The following is a 12747-nucleotide window of genomic DNA, read 5'->3' on the forward strand; positions in this document are numbered from 1 at the left end:
CCTCCCAGTAGCTTCAGATCTGCTCAAGAATCCTTCATGTCCTGCTGGTTTGCAGTGAGTGGCTCACAGCTTCAAGGCCTCCTCTGCCAGATGGAGAACTATTTCAAACATCCTGCCTCTATTTTGTACTGTAGCAATGCAGACAGGAGACCTGACCCCATTTTCAGGTTCTAAAGAGAAATTCTAAGTACTTGAAAGACTGAGGAACATGGTGGCTTTTATTTAAGATGTGGAGATAGAGAGCACATACCTGGACTTGGGCCTGCAGCAGCACCAAATTGCACCAAGATTTCCCTTTATTTTCTCTTGCATCTCTGTTCCTCCTTTTCTCTCCGCTGGATTAGCCATGGGGACTCCAAGTTCTTCATTGTGTGGTCCTGGTACCAAGATTCTCCTGGGAATTATAAAGCTATTCACCTTCTACATCGAGCACTTCTTATTTTTTCCCCAGCAACATAAGTCATCCTTAAGAGGGGTCAGGGTGCTAGCTCTTAAATATATTTTAGTCATCCCTTTGTACATTGAATTCTCTTTCTTGGAGACTGCTCCTGACATGGTGTTCACCGTGCTCTCAGCTGGCCTCCTGAAGTTCTGCCCTGCCTTCCCCACCAGGTACAGTTCAGGAGCTGCCTACCACAGGGTGATAGGTTATCTTCTAGTTGCTTTATTCCTTTCCATTTTACATTTAGAGAGTATAATTGGAATACATAAACTTCTCTGTGACCACAGCTTTATTTGCAACCCACAGGTTTTGTTATGGCATATTTTCATTATCATTGAATTAATAAAATTCTAATTCCCATTGTGACTTTATCTTTGACCTACATAATGATCAGAAGTATGTTTTTAATATCCAACTATTTGGTAAAATATTGGTTATATAGTTTTAAATTTCTTGCTTGTTCGGAGTCTTGTTTTATAACCAGAATATAGTCAATTTTATAAATGTGCCATGTGCACCTAAAAATTTCTGCATAATATATATATTCCATCATTGTTGGTGCAGTGTTTTATGTAAATTTAGGCCAAAGTTTTTAATGATGGTATTCAGATCTTCTATAATCTGCTGATTTGTTGTTGTGGTTCTATGTTACTGATCTAGGTAATTTAGATTTTTCTATTTCTACTTAGATTTTTGGAATTTCCCTTCATATATTTCATTGAAGTTTAGACTTATAATATATTCCTTGTAAAGTAACAGTGTGTTTTATTATCCTGCCTTATCGCCAGTGATACTTTTTGCTTTCAAATCTATGTTAGCATTAAAAAATCTTCTTCAATTTTACTTATTGTTGTTATGACATAATTTTTGAATCCTTTCATTTCAATCTGACTCTTGTCTCTTGTAGGTGGCATAGAATTAGGTTTTTGGTTTGTTTCAATAATCCTTGTCCTTTAATTTCAGTATTTACAGTTAATGTATTTTCTTACAGACCGTTTATCCTTGTTTACTCTTTGTCCCACCTTGTTATGTTCCTTTTGCTCTTATTTCTTCCTTTGACATTTCTTCAAATTCCATTTTCCCTTATATTAGCTTGTTACTTTTACACAAGTAGCAGTTACACATGTACCATGACTTATTAGCTCTTTTACTGCTTCTCAAGCAATGCTGAGATCTTAAATTTCTTTTACTACTTTTTCTTCTTCCATTTGTTTTAATGCATTCTAATTTTTGATATATTTTATTATTACTCTTTTGTGCTGTTAGATTTTATTTAGTTTTATCCACTTATTTCCGTGATAACTCAGGGTCATCAGTTCAATCAACGTTTGCATGAATAATGCAAATGGAAACAAGGCAGGCATGCTTACTCAAACTGAAAATGACATGGCACTGGCTGGAGTAACTGATGAGAGAGCAAGAAAAAAAACAAAAATGAAAACAAACCGTGATCAAGAAACAATCAGTCAAGTTCTGACTTTCTGTACTTAGTTTCAAAAAGAGATACCACAAATCCCAGCGAGAGACTCCAGCGTCATTAGCTGTCTTTATCCTTTGTTTCCACCTTCCTTTCCTTTTCCTTCTACCCCATATTGTTCCAGGAAGTGATTATAGCTCCTTGCAAAACAAATTCTAATACTTGCTTTCTCTCACACAAACTTCACAATATGTCCATGTGATAAATAGCGTGGAGGTAAAAGACAATTCATCACAGGCACATCTCCTATGAAAATAAAATTAGAAACTAGCTTCTAAACATGCAGAGAGAAGGGCGTGGTGTCAGGCACTAATTTCCTTGCGAATTCCTCTCCATTTCTAATAGACGTTCTTCTTTACCAAGATCCTTTTTTATTGGTGTCCTATTCCAGACTGCTCCACTCCACCCATCCTCATCCTGTAAAATACATTCACACTCTTTTGTGACCCTACTTATTTGCCCATTAAATAATCAATCATAGAACTGTCGGAATTAAATACAGAGTGAAATTAAAACACTGGAGTCACTTGGAGGGTTTAAGCAGCTCCACCAGAAAATACTGGGCATGGATTTAAAAGAGGCTGCGTGGGACTTGCTCTTGTCCAAGTTCTTTCTCAAGAAGTATCTGAAATAAGCCTAAATTCAGAGTTAATCAGACTGGCCTGCTTTCTCAGGTGGACTGGAATTCATTGCTCTTTCCCCTCAACTCCGATGTCAGTGGCACTTTCCGGAGATGAGGTGGACTTCTCTGCCTACTGCAGAAGCTCAGTTCCCCCGGGTCCACTCCCTGTCTGAATCCCACACTTGAGGCCAGATGCCAGCCTTCCCAGAACATTCGTGGCCTCATTTCAGTTTTTGACCTGCTCAGATTGAGTCCCTCTAGACTCTTTCTCAGCTGGAAACCTGATCTTCAACCCCTTTCTCTGACCTCGATGGTGACCTGCCTACTTTAGGCCTCAGGTGCTTTAGCTATAAAATGATATAGTTGCCCTTAATTCTAAAGTCTTCTTTCTAAAGCGCTACAATGTGGTGGCTCCTTGAAAATGTTTCTCTTTGCTGGTTTTAATTTTGTAGAGAATTAAAACCCCTGCTACTCTAAAAGACAGTAAGTTACATTGGATAAGGAAAGTGTGCTTTTGTAGTTAGATTAACAGGGATGGAAGACGACTTAGTATGTTTTAAGATACTCATGATCCGTTCTCGTGAGAGTCGGGGGAAGAAGGGGAAGAGAGTTAATAAAATACCAAACGATTGTGACAAATTAAGTTCACCAAGATGTAGCTGATTAGTTACTACTTGAATAAGCCACACAAATCCAATTCAAGTTGTTCTTTAGTTTTCTAAGAAGGATCCCAGTGAACTGAGTCCCATGTTCAGTAGCTCCACGTTCAATGGCTTAGTCTTTAAAAGCTGTTATGTTGCTGGAAGAAGAAATATTGCCCACCAGTCCTAATTGATGTTTAGCTATCACGCACATTTGAAATAAATTTATTACTTTGCCTGATCTCAGTGTAATGCATTCCAAAGGGGCAAAGAGCACACGAAAAGTTATGGAGTCTCCATCTTCTACACTGAAGTGTGCAATAAATTACATATTATTTGGCCATGAAATTCACAAGCCATAGAAACCACGCCATTAGCAATGTGTACAGTGGTAAACAGCAGGTAATGAGAATGATATAAAACAAAACAGACTGTGTATGTTGGCACTGCTGCCAATAAAACAATCATTAAATGCATTCATATGCATCTATGCTAGGTAAGCTCTTTAGGGCAATTGCTATGAGTTCTACATACCTGTCAGGATATTATATATAGCCCAGTTTCTATGGCCTTTATTCAAAGTCTCTGAGAAAGGGTTACTCTGGGTAAATTCAGACCTTTTCTCAATATAGAATTTGGTCAACATGCATTCTGAACAGCAAAATTTCACAGTATTTTCCTACACTAATTGCCACCTCAGCAAATGCAGGATTAAGTATAATGGATTATAAGAAGTGAGAAAGGAAAGATGGAAGAAAAGAAGGAAGGTAGAAAAAAGGTGGGTATGGAGTACTTCAACATTTATGTAAAGAGTGGACCTAAAACTAACCTGAGGTTTCCCTGAGCTATTAGCATACGCTATAGAAACTTAAATGAAAAAATAAAAAAAAACCAGCAAGGGAAACTCAAAGATTCTTTGTTTTTTCACTTTACTGCATATACACGTCCATCTTAAACAATCTATATGCTTATATCCAATAAGAGAGCATTGTTTTGCAAGGCTATTTGGGTTCTATCAGCATGTAAAGGTCGGACAACTCAACTTTAGCAGAGTTAGCCTTCAGGTGAATAATTGCTTCTTTCAGGTTGCGAGCATTTGAATTTTCCAGAAATGTTTCCCAAAATATGAAAACTAAAAGAAGGGTCCTAGGACAGCATCCTTTAGAAGTTTTATATAGTATCGAGGCTTTTGGAGGAAGAGAATCCTTGTCGATTATCAACACAATGATTCCAAGCAGGTCAATTTTTGCTGAGAATATTATATAACAGAACCCACTTCACCTCCATTATACTGACAGTGATCTTCCTTACTTCAACCTTGTGCTTCTTAGTAAAGTTGAAAATACTGAGCCAAGAACAGACAGTGACAATGCCAGAGACTCAGATGTACCTATAGGTGCCTTCAGACAACATCAGCCACCCAGGCTAAAGTCCTGGTTTAAAACATCCCAACATGAATGAATCTCAAAAACCATATGCTGAGCAAGTGAAGCCAGATCAAAAGGGCATCTACTGTATTATTCAACTTACATGAAATTGTAAACTCGGCAAAAGTCATCTCTAAAGATAAAAAAACAGATCCGTGGTTGCCTTGGGGTGGGAGATGGGGATACTTTTGCAAAAGCCTAGGAGGAAACTTTCTAGGGTTTTAGAATTGTTATCTATCTTTATGGGGGTGGTAGTTAAACAAATGTATACATTAATTAAAAGTCACTGAACCGTTGACTAAAAATGTCTGCATTTTATTGCATGTAAATGATACCTTAATAAGGTTGATTACAAAATGAACCAAAACCAAAACAAAGCAGAAGAAAAACCTATCAAGACCTCAAAGGAAATACACTGTTTTCTTCCAGGGCACCAGATTGGAAATGAGGCATTGGTCTGTTCTACCCTCAGATTATCCCTAGGATTATCTAGTCTATTTTAAAGCACTAGAGTCCCCTATCAGGAAAACTCACCCCATGTTTAATTACTTTGATTTCTTCTCTGCCTCTTCTCCCAACACAGTGAAGCCATTCACGGAAGGAAAACCAGCTTTTTCCAACTTTGCATCACCACATATTCTTTCCAGAGCTATTATTTATGGAATGAAATTTGGCTACACTTTGTAAAAGTCTAGCTTTTTGAGCCTTACAAATCTTAACAGTTAACCTATTGCCTCCACTGGAATTTGGAAAAAAATTATTTTGAAAAGGAATAGCTGAGACTTGACATTTTTGTGTGTGTGTGATTTTCTCTTCCCCTAAGAGAGAAGTGAGTAGGAATGAGAAACACATACATAAAGAAAAAAAAATTATCTTGCCGCCTTTGCACGGTTATAATTTATAGGAGGCCCTTTTCAACAATAATCTATTATCAGAATCAATAAAATATAATCTCCATGAAGGCCAGGCCAGGATATTTGTCTCTTTTTCAGCAGATTGCAATACAAACTACATTCATGGATATGCTTCTTGATGATCTTTGTAATACTGTTAACAGTTGCCCAATTCCTCATGCCTCTTCACCTTAACTTCAACCTGGTTTTTTACCAATGACCTCACATTTCCTTCTCTATCACTTGGTTGTGGGCCTCTTTTCCAACTCCAACCCCAACTCGCATTTCACTCTGGCACCAAAGGAAGACTCACACCTTCCTGCTTTTTAGTGATACCTCAAGGTCATTACCATATTGTGATCACCCTGAAGAACAGCCAGACACTTGTTATTTCAGAGCCATCTGACAGTTTGTAGCTCTAAAAATTAACTAAGGACCGCATTTGTCAAAAATATCCTAGTTTAAGATTTTGGTAATACAGCAACAGTAATTCCGAAGTCATTTATGACAATCAGTGTGGGAAGCACCCTCCTTCAGGAAGATCCTTTGCCATACAATACTCTTTCCCTGTCTGGTAATAAGGAAGAATGGCCGTGGAAAGTAACCTTTTGTGGAAAGAAATACTTGGCTTTGAGAAGGCTTGAAGTTCATACATTTTTCTTGAATTAGATTCCCCATTAATTACTTTATCCACAAAGAGGTAATTATCAGAGTTATGTAAGCAATTAAGGAGATGCTACTCCACATTCTTTCAGCTTGTTGACCTTTCTCACTTTATTTCATGTGGCTATCTGAAACATCAGTGATTTACATGCCTTTCTTTTTTTTTTTAAACAGATTTCTGTGTGTGTGTGTCCCCATGATGCAAACATCATTAAAGTAAAATATCATGAATAGACTCTTAAGAAGCAGAGTCTACTTAAAGTCCTGGAAAATATGAAAGCACTAATATTCACGGACAACTCTACACTCTGAAAGTTACTCCAAATGTTGTTGATCTCTCTTTTGTCTAGGCGTTTTTCAAATTTTTACCATGATCATTTGTTAGTTTTATAATTACATAATAAAGGCATTACATCATACAATCTTTTGTTATCCATTGCAGTTTTAAAACTATTCCTTTCCTTGTCCTCAGCAGATATGTCATAGATTATTAGTACACAAGCAAAGACTTTCAACGTAACAGTACTTCATAGTGAGAAGAACTATACTGAGCTATCTCTATCCTAAGACAATGCACTAGGAAAGCACTAGGAATTCTTAAGCACTAGGAATACAGAGACGATCAAGGGGCAAGTTCCTTGCCTTCGAGTATACATGATCATTATAGCAAATGCTTAAACAGCACTTAGTATGTAACTCACCACAGCAGTCTTATTAACCTCCTTTTTAATAGGTGAGCAGAGGAAGCCACAGGGAAGTCATAGGGTAAAGCCAGAATTTGAACCTAGGTAGACTAGTACACTCTCCACGGCTTTAACTACTACATTAAAATATATATATAGGGCTTCCCTGGTGGCGCAGTGGTTGAGGGTCCGCCTGCCGATGCAGGGGACGCGGGTTCGTGCCCCGGTCCGGGAAGATCCCACATGCCGCGGAGCAGCTAGGCCCGTGAGCCATGGCCGCTGAGCCTGCGCGTCCGGAGCCTGTGCTCCGCAACGGGAGAGGCCACAGCAGTGAGAGGCCCGCATACCGCAAAAAAAAAAAAAAAAGAAAAAAAGAAAAAAAATATATATATATATGTTTTATATATATATATATATAAAACTCCAAGTATTCCAAAGTTACAAAACACTTATCTACCAAAACTCAAAAAGGAGCACACAAACTTGCATAGAAAATAAACATGTGGGCTTCCCTTGTGGCGCAGTGGTTGAGAGTCTGCCTGCCGATGCAGGGGACACGGGTTCGTGCCCCAGTCCGGGAAGATCCCACATGCCGCGGAGTGGCTAGGCCCGTGAGCCATGGCCGCTGAGCCTGCGCGTCCGGAGCCTGTGCTCCTCAACGGGAGAGGCCGCAACAGTGAGAGGCCCGCATACCGCAAAGAAGAAAATAAACATGTAAAAGTTCATAAATAAACCACAATATAACCTGCTCCACATAATATACTGACTGCAGTGTCCTGGGCCTCTCCCATCCTTAGGTAGCCGGAAATTACAACAAAATAATACTTTTCACCTTTGGAAGCCACACCATCTCTCATACCAACCAACCAATTACTTCCTTAGAATTGGAAATTAACCTGAATATCATAAAATATATATATATAGCATTAGTGATGTAGAATCTTTGTTTAAAGACAATAACTTCAATAGCAGAGGGAACTTTACCATTGCAGGCTTCCGATAACCTCTATATTTCTCAGATTTCATGCTAAATCATAAAATGCCATATTGTGTCTGAAGCTATTTTTTCAATAGTCCATTTTTTTAAATGGACTAGCAGAGCCGTAAATACTGACGAACATTTTGGCTCCCAGATCCTAAAGCCATTCTGATTATGCATGGGTGATCGTGGGGACGTCATCGGAACTACCAGAGGACTGGGTGAAATACCAGTGTTCTGGCCAGCTTACAACTTAGAAATTATACAGAATCCAATTTTATTTTTTTGTTAAGTAATTCCTATGAGGCTTTTAGGATGTCAGTGTAAAGTCCTTTCATGTGTAATCTTTATCCGTTAGATAGGGAACAATGCCAATCCCCGTCATAAATACTTTCACAACCTGACACTGAAAATCCATTGTAGGGCATAGGACCTGCAAATAGGATGTGAATCACACACATCCACTCATTCAGACAATCCACAAATATTCATTTTTAAGTCTACTATATGCCAATAATGTACCGGCCTCTCAGATGCTAAACCATGCTAAATGCTGAAACAGACATACTCAGTTCGGGCCCTCCTGGAACTTATTACCTACAGAAGTGCCTTCGTTGTAAATGGTCAGGTCTCAGCCAATGCTATTATCATCAGCAGGTGACCAAAGGATAGAGCTTGCTTCCCTTCAGAGGTACAAAACAGTTCTTACACCTGAATGGGATGCAAAGAATAATCTGACTTCTGTTCACCAGGGGATGAACTGAACTGTCCTTGCAGAAGAGATAACAGATGGTGTGAACCCCAGATCCTAGAAACGGGCCAGGCACACGATAAGTGTTCAGCTTTTCAAAAACAAATGAACAATCACTTCCTCTCCTAGATCTTTACACCCTTCCTCTGTTGGCTACTTTCTCGCAGCTTATAAACATCCTCAAATATACCCACTTAAAAAACCTCTCAGACCTATGATTCTTTGGATATTCTTGTGGATAACCTAAGTCTCTACCATGCCTTCAAACACCTGTCCTCCCAAAAGCCCACATCTGTACCTTGGGCCCAGACCTGTCTACCAGGCCCCTCTAAAGCACTGAAGATGAAGTAAGATCCTCTCGCCACCCCGAATCCCTTTCTACTGTGCTCTGTGTCTCTCAAAAAGATGCAGCTGTAAACTGTCACCCACGCTTGCTGCCCTCCCTTTTCTAACTGGTCACCAGGCCTCACCCATTCTCTCTCAGATCTGCAAAACCCGGTCCCACCTTTTATAACTTAAGTGGGACCCTTAGATTACAATTCACCCTGCACCCAATCAACTGCCTTCCACATGGAGGTCCAAGTGAGCCTCTAAACCAGAATTCCATTTCACTGTTCTTTGGTGTTTCCCGCAGCCTTCAGGATAAACATCCAAACTTCTGACAGGACAAACAGGGCGCCTTTCTGTTGGGCCCCACTAAGTTTTCAGTATCAACTCTCATTTCTTTCCCAAACCCTGAGTTCCAGTCCTGTACATTAGTTTTGCCATATTTTCTTACATTTCTCAAACTTCAACACACACTGCTTTCTCCTGCCACCCCAGGAGCTTCTACATATCCTTAGAAAGGATGGCACTTCCTCCAAGAATCCTACCCTGAACTTTCCCTTCCAAGTTTCTGTGCTCTGCAAAGGGGAAAGATGGCGGGGAGGGATACATTAGGAGTTTGGCATTAACATATACCCATGACTATATATAAAATAATAAACAAGGACCTACTGCATAGCACAGGGACCTCTACTCCATATCCTGTAACAAACTGTACGGGAAAAGAATCTGAAAAGGAATGGATATATGTATAACTGAATCACTTTACTGTACACCTGAAACTAACACAATATTGTAAATCAACTATCCTCCAATATAGAATAAAAATTAAATTAAAGAAAAAAGAGATTCTGTGCTCTGTAGCAGCAGAACTCACTTCTTTCAGACCACTGACTCCTGTGCTTGTGTTTACTTGCTGCCCAGTAGAAGGGAAGATTACCTAGGGCAGAAGCATCGTCTCCAGCAGCCCTTGGTTCTGACAACTCATTCAAGTGCCAGGATACTTTACACACATAACCTGCTTAATTAATTCTAAGAACCCACAGAAAGAGTGGTTTTTAATGTCATTTTACAAGTGTGGGGATTGTAGTGCAAAAGAAACCTGTCCAGGCCACAGAGAGCATAAGCCCTGGAATTCAAACCCTAAGCTGCCTTGACACCGGTGCTCTTTCCACTATATATGATACACCTATTGAAAAAAAATTTTTTTTTTCCTGAGCCCTGTTTGCATGGAAAGGAAATGAAGCTGGGATATATCCATTTCTTAATCGCTTTGGTGTGTACCAGGCAAAGTCATTCAACAGACCAGGTAACATCTGTGCAACAATTAACGATGCTCCAAACTGTGCTAAGTGTTCTACTTTGTAGAGTCTAGAAGCATTAACACAGTGCATCCTTGTAACCGCCACGGAGGCTGGGTCCTGTTAAGCCCATGCTACAGATGAGAACACTGAGACCTTGAAGCCTTAAGGCACTCGGCCGGGGTCACCGAGCTGGCAGGAGTCCTAGGCCGCACGCCCCGTCTAGTGCACGCACACCCGGGCACTGGGCACCGGTTCTAGTGCCCACCCTCCACCTTGAACCATTTAAAACCCCGCTTCTCAGCGCCCACACGAGGGCCCCTGGAAGCGGGAAGTACAAACCTGTCTCGACAAGCCGTGGCTGGAGGAAGCTCTGGATACAGATCAGGGGCAGAGGGTGCTCAGGAGCGGCGCCCAGTCTACCCCGCGGAGGCGGTCGGCGTTAAGTCCAGCAGGCCCTCCCTCAGGGAAGCCCGCACGGAGGGCAGAGGCACCGAGTCCTGCAGCACTCACAGGTCCTCAGAGCGCGAGAAGGAGTCGGCCGCGCTGTCCGGGCGCAGCTTCACCGAGTGTTCATGGCCTGAGCGCGGCCTCGGGGACGCTGGCTGCAGACAGGATGCCCACACCCGCCTGTGGGTCCCGGCTCGCCTCCCGGCCCCTCGGGCGCCCACCGCCCGGCGGCTGCGGCCCGGCGGCTGCGGCCCCGCATCGTGCGCAGGACCGGCGTCGCAGCCAGAAGACATAGGGCCACGGGCCCCAGCTAGGCCGGGCCCTCCATGCCGCGCTCCGGAGCCCACGCGCGGCCTGGTGTTGGCGCGGGCATCAACGCCCTCCCGAGCCGCGGGGTTGCGGTTTAAGCCTCCGGGCGGGCCCGTGGGGGCGGGGCTCGAGGACTTCTGCGCGCTCGCCGTGCGTCCGCACGCAGACCCGCCTCCCATGACGACGCGGCTTGAGGAGCAGCACGCAGACCCGCCTCCCATGACGACGCGGCCTGAGTAGCGGTGTCGGCAACTTCGAGGCTACGGCAGCGCGAAAGGTAGGAGGTGTGGAGAATTTGGGGTTTCCAAAAAGCGTTTGCTGACTGATCCAAGCAAAAGTGAGACATGTTTGTATCAGTGCATTTTAAAAGTAAACTCCCGCAAAGTGTCTGTGCTCGCCCCGCCCAGGAGAGAGTGTGAACTCCGTGAGGGACGCAGGAAAGGCTGAGTGAACGTCTGCCTGTGGTCCCTTACCTGGTGCACGGGTGTGTGAATTTCTGCGGAGAGCTCTTAATTTCTGTCGTTTCTGCTGACTTGACACGGTGGTTGGCAAACGGTGACGTGTTCCGTGCATTCAGGACACGATCGTGGTTACTAATAATCACTTTGTTTTGTACTGACACCTCCACAGAGAATTTACTACTGAATATCCACTTTACAGAAGAGAAACTGAGGCGTAGGAAGTGAAGTGACTGAGTAAGAGGAAGGACTCAGACAATTGGTGTTAGTAAATTAAGCCTGCAAGGAGGCCGTTAGCCTGCGGTGGCTCTAGCGATGCGGCCGCCTACTTAAACCAGCCAAAATCTAAGCCTGTCAACGCCTCAGGGTGACGAACAGCGCTGAGGACACCCAGTCACAAACCACCAACTAGGCGTTAAAGCCATAGCAAATCACTCGTTTCCTTGCTTTGCTTCTGCCCTTTTAAAATAAACATCTCTGCAGCTCCTGTGGCTGGAGTGCTCCTCACCTCTTCCGCTTTGTGGTGCGTGAATTGATTCTATTTTTGCGCACATAAAGTGTTAAAATTTTAAATATGCCTCAGTTTGTCTTCTAAGATTGGCCGTAGAGGTTGGATTTGTGTCCAGTTTCTAGAGCAGTGGTCGTCCTCTGGTCAGGCTTTAGGCGTTACGTGTACAACGTTCCTCTTCTACCACCACCTTCTGGATGCCTCCACCCACTACCAGCTCCCACGCATCAGTTCCCCTAGATGTGGTCAGCAATGGCTTTTACATGCAGCGTGCTCACATTATAACATCGCAGACACTCCTCCATCCTCCAGGCAGCGTGTGAAGTGAAACATTACCATTCCTGTTGAAGAGTCTCTGGTGTGACCACTTTCCCAAACACAGCCACTCCCCAGCTGACCCTGGGTAACCACTCCTCTGAACTTGGTCTCCATCACTGGCATGGATGTCTTTCTATGTAGGCTACATTTTTAAGTATTCTTAAACTGCATATCGTATTCTATTTTGTTTTCTCTTGTTACTTGCTTTATTTAGTGTTATCTTTGCTAGGTTCATCCATGCTGACATGTAAAGATCTGTCCAGTTCATGTACTTTCCTCGCTACGTAGGATTCCCATGTAGGGAAATACACTAATTTATATGTGCATTTTCCTGTTGATGGACATTTAAATTGTTTCGAATTTTAAGTATGATTTCTTTTTTTAAAAATTTTATATACTTTTTAAAGGTTACTTTACAGTTATTACAAAATATTGGCTATATTCCCTGTGTTGTACAATACATCCTTGAGCCTGTCGTACACCCAGTAGTTTACATCTCTC

The sequence above is a fragment of the Delphinapterus leucas genome, unplaced genomic scaffold, assembly GCF_059928025.1.
Source record: "Delphinapterus leucas isolate spDelLeu-1000000601 "Yukka" unplaced genomic scaffold, BTC_Dleu_Yukka2 spDelLeu_asBTCV2_sq57, whole genome shotgun sequence".
NCBI lineage: Eukaryota > Metazoa > Chordata > Mammalia > Artiodactyla > Monodontidae > Delphinapterus > Delphinapterus leucas.